The 6489-nt window shown below is 41.5% G+C and overlaps 1 long non-coding RNA gene across 1 annotated transcript; it reads right to left on the reverse strand.

Moving 5' to 3' along the window:
* Positions 1 to 1575: 1575 nt before the first annotated feature.
* On the reverse strand, positions 1576 to 6276 carry LOC125945480 (uncharacterized). Its single transcript, XR_007466919.1, has 4 exons — positions 6153 to 6276; positions 4713 to 4739; positions 3545 to 3571; positions 1576 to 1647 (listed from the first exon to the last, which is right to left on the reverse strand). It is a non-coding gene; the product is annotated as an uncharacterized LOC125945480 (long non-coding RNA).
* Positions 6277 to 6489: the final 213 nt, after the last annotated feature.

Here is a 6489-nt window from a genome sequence, read left to right on the forward strand (position 1 = left end):
AAGGGAGTAATACACGATAATGAGAGCGAGACCTCCACCGACACCCTTCGCGCGCGATGGCAGGCCGCGTTGCTCAGCTCGAACCTGCAAGACCAACTGTGGGTGGTCCAGAGGGCCAAGGAAGCTGTCGCGCGACAAGAACTCTTGGCCGTAACCTCGGCAGGTGCCCTAACCCACTAACTCGCCGGACGCGAATCGTTCTGATTCGAAATAAAGTTTTTCTCATTCACTGGTCGTTATCTTCTTAGCGAACGTGGGGGTCATATTCCCACCATTGAGATTTTTTTCCTTTTTAAGCTAGCTCTTATTTCTTAACTCCATAAAGGTACAGCTCAAGAACACACATTGACCTTACCAAAGGAAGTGCCAGGGTTCGGTATTGGACCATACATTTACCTTTCACTACCTGGTCAACAATAATTTTGACCTACTGTATCTCACTTACTTTTTAGAGAAACCGTTTAATATTTCAATTTGTGTGTATTTGAGCAAAGAAGAAAAATAATAAATCCATTCTAGGCCAAGTATTTATTATATTACCAGTTAAAGGGCCTACAAAATGCTACAAGATGCTAATAAATTTAACAGAACTCGGCAACTTCATTACGAGAAAAACTGCTTTTCGTGGCTTGACTGACATTCTTACGGCTAGAAGAGCTGCTCACCACACTGCCGCCTTTACTGCTAACAGTAAATGTGCAAGTTGTCTTCTGCTTTCTAAGTGTGCTCTAATGTGCAGATATGTTGCAAGTGCTAGGGTCATCTATGATCAGGCAAAAGATCTATCATAAAGACAAGGCAACTGAGCGAGGGTCGTCTAAGTTACTTTAATGCAGCAGATAGTACGTTCACTACGATGTCTGAGATCGCTGAAGAATATTCAAGTGTAAAATCACTCCCATGTGCCACGTTTAGGCAAATTTTGTTTGTCGAGACATAAAACTTGGTTCCTTGAACTCCTGTAACATGCCGCCTGCAGTTTGGCCGGTGGAAGATATCTGCACCCACTCCTTTGCGAAGGATTATTACGTGAGCGTTTTTTTTTACACGGAGCAAAGAATGTACAAAAATCACGTAAAATCGAACCGTAGGAAATAGGCGCACTTGAACCTAAAATAATTGTAGATCATACGTTGCTAGAGACTTTACTGTTTTCATTGAAGTGAATAGAGAAATTTATATAAAAAAGCAAAGATAAACTTAGCTTTGAATGACGCTCTTCGAGCAGGTACGTGGTCTGGCTTTGCGGCACACACTCACAAAAAAAACACTCATATTGAACTGCTTGGTCCTCCGCAGCTAGTGGAAGTATCCGTGTAAGATATCACCGATTAGCATGTTATATTTATTAAGCGTGCTTGAAACAACCGAATTTTTCATCAAACATGAATTCCTTCGGGTAGACGTTTGTTGGTGGCAATGAGCACGTATTTTCTAGCTTGGGCTCTATTTCCATGCTTTAAATACGCATCTTCATCTCTTCGTTTCATGTCATTACGTAGCCTCAGCTGCGCAAGCTTCATGATACTGTTGTCAAATGTTATCACTTGTTAGCCAGTGGAAAATGAATACTCACGGCGCTCTGGAGCCTTTAGAGCGATTGTGGTCCCACTTTTGTCTATCACTTCGAACTCAATTTCTTCCTCACTGAAAAGCATTAAACGTCTCTTTTATTAAGGATGCTAGCTGTAGTTTTTATAACAATTGTTTACCTTTCTTTGTACAAAGCAAATAACGAGATATTAGACATGTGTTTTATAAGATATCATGGTATTTTTAAGCAGCATAAATGTATAGAGTTTACATAAACACATATCTCAAGTTCCTTGTTTACCTGGGACACTTTTTTAAAGCAGTAATGTCCTCCTTAGCGCCCTCCCATACCATTCTCGAAATAACAATAAAAAACTACGAGGTGAAGACATCACGCCTTGTCCAGATATTGTTGCGGATAATGTGGCAACATACACTGAATTGCATGCTGCAGCAAAAAAAAAAAAAAAGCTGGATGAATTCCAAAGATGCGTAATTATGCTGAGGAAATCTTGGAATTCGTCAAAAAGTTTTTTTTCCGATGCGTTAGTCACCATGCGGCTAATGGGTTGTGCTTCTTCGAAAGCAACAACAACACTCTGTGTTAAACCTCACTCAAGCTGTGTGGCCCCGAAAATTGGGGCGCCTGTGGCTGTGTGACGGTGGGAGGAGGGAGCTGCTTAGGGGTCATTAAAACCAGTGCCTTTTCGGTTGAACTGAGTGCACAGCCCCCTGAGCTGCAGTATCTTCGGCAACTATCCACGTTAATTCAAGGCTGCACCACTTCCCGTTTTTGTCATGCCACCAGTAATGCATGTGCAGCTTGCGCACTTTTAAAGCCCTCTCATAAAATACTGTTGCACATAACTGCTTAATAATGGGGAAGTAGTAGTGATGAAGGTAGTGCCTATGCATAGATGACGTTTCAATGCAGGATTTTCGTAGCACATTTCAAGGAGCGAGTTTGCTCAAGTTCTTAAATAACCTCTTAAGCTGTTCCTATTGCTTTCGAAACAATGTATTGGATATATTCCAAGGTACCACTGCATCGGATTAGAGGAACAGATCAATGTAACCCGTTCCTCATATATCATCTCGCTGAAATCTAAGACTGTTTCGACATGAATCAATGTTGACGCAGAGTTAGGACTGATAACTCTGCATATTTTCCTAGGTGTGGTGACAATGAAGTTTCCGAGGACAGACGCTGTCTGGCGGCAAGTACCGCTATGGTTAAAGGAAACGGATCTTTTCCATTGATTTCCTTCAAATGGAGTCGTTTCGCCGGTTATTTTGTTACAGGTTTTTGACAATTTATAGAACGTCATTCCGTTAGGTTTTATAAAGACGACGCCACATACCCTAAACAATGTGTCACATGAAATTTCTCGTTTAAGAAGTGTTCGGTTCAGCGGAAAGTTCGAAGACTAATCTTTTAAACAAGGTTAAAGGGTAGTGCAATGCCTTGAGATGCACACTTAAAAAAAGCGCCAACGAATAGTTTTTGCAAGGTCATCGGAAACTATTCAGGAAAATGAACATATCCCGACAACTATTTCACCGGAAACTGTGAGCATCACAGCAGCTAAATTACCCTATCTTCAAAAACGCACCTATACGCCTGCATGTGGAAGTTTGATCCGCCATTAGGAGACAACACTTATAGTACTAGTACTTATTTACTAGGAGACAATAATAATAGTAGCTGATATTGTAAAATATAGAAAAGTGATAGCAAGATCCCCAATGCAAAAATACAGATAATATTCACTGGGTACCAAGCTGCTTCACTGCCTCACAAAAGTAGTAATATAATGCCTACAACTGCATCATACTTATCTTTCAAAGTGAAAACAGCTGAAAAAGGGATACGCTAGTAAATAACAGCTCAGAACGCGTGTTTCTTTCTCTCTTTCTTTTTACACATGCGCCCTTTTTATGCAGTTATACGTGCCGTATCATGTTCGGCGCGGCTGAGCTATATGAATAGGAGAAAGATCTGGTTACTTACAGTACTATCATCTTCGTAAAACCAATTCTGCAATAGAAAACACAATTTATTAGTGGCGGCGTCTGAACAGGTACACAGAATGTTCAACCACACTATTGCGATATCTGAAGTTGACATTTATTTTCACCGAATAACACAATGGTCAGAGTAAAGTTGTACATTGTATTCCTTCTGTATATTATGTCAACGTTTAGTATTTCCGTCATATCTCTTCCTCCACGAGGCATGTGTGTTTTGCTTCTTTCGGAAGCAGCCGCCAGGTCATCTTCAACCCTTATCGATGCCTTCAACTAAGGCAGAGTAATATCGCACCATGTAAGGTGCAGACTAATGTGTAAAAGAGTCAGTAAGGCTCTCTGCTGTAGCCCCGTCCAATGCCGACATTTGCTTCGTTAAGGGCGCATTCCCAGTGGCACATGCCTAATGGTTAACCAAGAACTACAGTAACTCACATAATCTGTGAAACACAATTAACCATGATTTTAACAAAGCAGTGTGCTTTACAGAATAGAATGGAGGTAACTTTTATAATAGGAGCGATGACCCTAGCTTTTTGCAAGAAACATAGGACCCCCTCGTCCAGTTTTTATATAGCGTTTACAAGCACTTCAAACTTAGAAAGATGACATTCAATACTGTTTAAATGAACCAGGTAGGCTGAAACGTGCAATAAGTTGGGTGTGAATCAGAGGCAAAAACTGAAACGTCTTTTCAAGCCCCTCGCAGTATAGACAACAAATGCGCGACAATAAGAACAAATGCGCTGCGGTGCATCACCTAAAAACAATCGCTTCTTTGTCAGCTTTTCTTTATTTCGCTTCTTAAGACAGGAACAAACGAACTTACTGGAGCCTGATCAAGCTTCTTATGATGTTTGCATCATGAGTAATTGAATTTCTACAATCGCTTGATAATAGGCTGGTTTCATTGCTAATCTTTGGAGCCTGTTTCAGATTTGTTGGGGAAGCGCATTACTATATGGAAAGGGATCCTCCTGCGGAGTGCTCTTCAGTGAACCGTGATAGGACGGCTAAGCAAGAAGACTGCATTTATTTTACGATATCGAAAGCATATTTATTCCTTCAGGCAATATGCATTTTTTGGAGTACAAATGCAGAAAACTTATGTTTACTCGCATCCAAGTTGGAATTCCTTGGAATCTACTTACGTATTCTGTAACTTTGGAGGAGCTCCTCTGCAAAAATGAAGGCAATTTCTTAGTACTCTTGCAACATTAGACGATATAGTAGCAATGTTATCATCATAACTACCGGTATTCTATAAACGAATGTAGGTTTCAAAATTGTTATTATTGTGTGCAATAATAAGAAATCGCATATTTTAATGCTGGGTAGATGGTGCAACGCCGGTATATGTATTCCGATTCATTCAAAATTTGAATGTTTGCCTTCCTTTTCTCCCAAATAAATAAACTGCGACTCACGCGATGGAAGGAATAAATTATTTAGCGTACAGAATAGAGTACAGCAAGGAGCACGGGTGATCAGGGAGCGGCTTGGTTTTATCGCTGACTGCCTGCTCAGTCCATTATCAGGAACTGCTATTAGCACTTAAAAAGATTCTTCTGATGCAGCTCGTATCAACTTGACCTTACAGCTGAAAAATGACGATGAATAAACTTTAATTTTCGAGACAATGTACCGAGCGTACGGGGTTGCGTACGTTATTCTGCTGGTCAGTAGAGCTTGAACGACTCTCAGGGTGTCTTGCTCCTTGAGGCCACTGCGTTTAAAAAGAAAACATTATGGGGTTTTACGTGCAAAAATCCTGACCTGATTATGAAGCATGCCGTAGTGGGGGACTCCGGAATAATTGGGAACACCAGGTGGTCTTTAACGTGCACCTAAATCTAAGCACATGGGTGTTTTCGCATGTCGCCCCCATCGAAGCGCGGCCTCTGTGACCGGGATTTGATACCACGACCTTGTGCTTAGCAGCCCAACACCACAGCCAGTAAGCAACCACGGCGGATTCAGCTGCGTTTATATGAATACGCCTAAATCAGAGAAGCGAAGTCCCCGGTACTAAAGCGAGTACTTCCTGTACCACCTTCTCCTCCGCCCGTTTGTTTCTTCACAGCTCGTATGTGTGCTGTAGTTCAAGCCTACATCCGTAGAAGCTTCTGGGCGGAAGTTGTCGAGCTGTGCATGCATTCACACTCATTTTGTCCAGTATTAAAAATGCATTCAACAATAAAAGCTACGCTTCTCGTACACAGAGAATGAAGTAATGAGTGTAAAAGGACAGGGACCAAGGGTTTTGATATAAGCATGCAATAGATCACACAGTGGAAGGCATATGTATATATACGATGACATAGGGAAAGTAAACTAACAGTATTAAAATGTTTCCGTTCTGAGCATGGCTATACCCGAAGAAAGTGGAGGTTGTTTGCGCACATTAATTTATTTAAACTTTTAACCTTCCTACAAGGCCACGCTAACAATACAAAAATCTACTCGTGCATGGGTAGACAGTGATAAACAATAAGCATATAAAACAATTCAACATCCAGTCAAATATGAAAAAAATAGAAAAGTATATGTGACAAAATGGTTGATATAATATACGAAGCTAGGATACGAACCGGACTGTACACTGCTTGCTGGAGGCAGTCATCTTCATAGACACACCTTTCTTCACGGGCATCGTGCGGGCTAAATGCATGCAGAACCCCCTTTATGATGGCTGCTCGGGAACGTTAAAGGTGCCCGTCCTGCAGAGCGGGGTGTCTTTAGTACTAGAGTCTCGACCGCAACATGAAGCTAGCCATGTCGATAACACTGTGGCAAGCGCGAACGACCGAGGCAGTTTGTCGATACGCACCAGGACTGCGGACGCCTAGCGTTGTTTGTTAAATATTGTTGACTATCTGCGAGTGTCCAAAAATGACCCAGAGGAACTCCCAAAGGAAAGAGCTGCAA

This window comes from Dermacentor silvarum, chromosome 5, assembly GCF_013339745.2.
Source record: "Dermacentor silvarum isolate Dsil-2018 chromosome 5, BIME_Dsil_1.4, whole genome shotgun sequence".
NCBI classification, from domain to species: Eukaryota; Metazoa; Arthropoda; class Arachnida; order Ixodida; family Ixodidae; genus Dermacentor; species Dermacentor silvarum.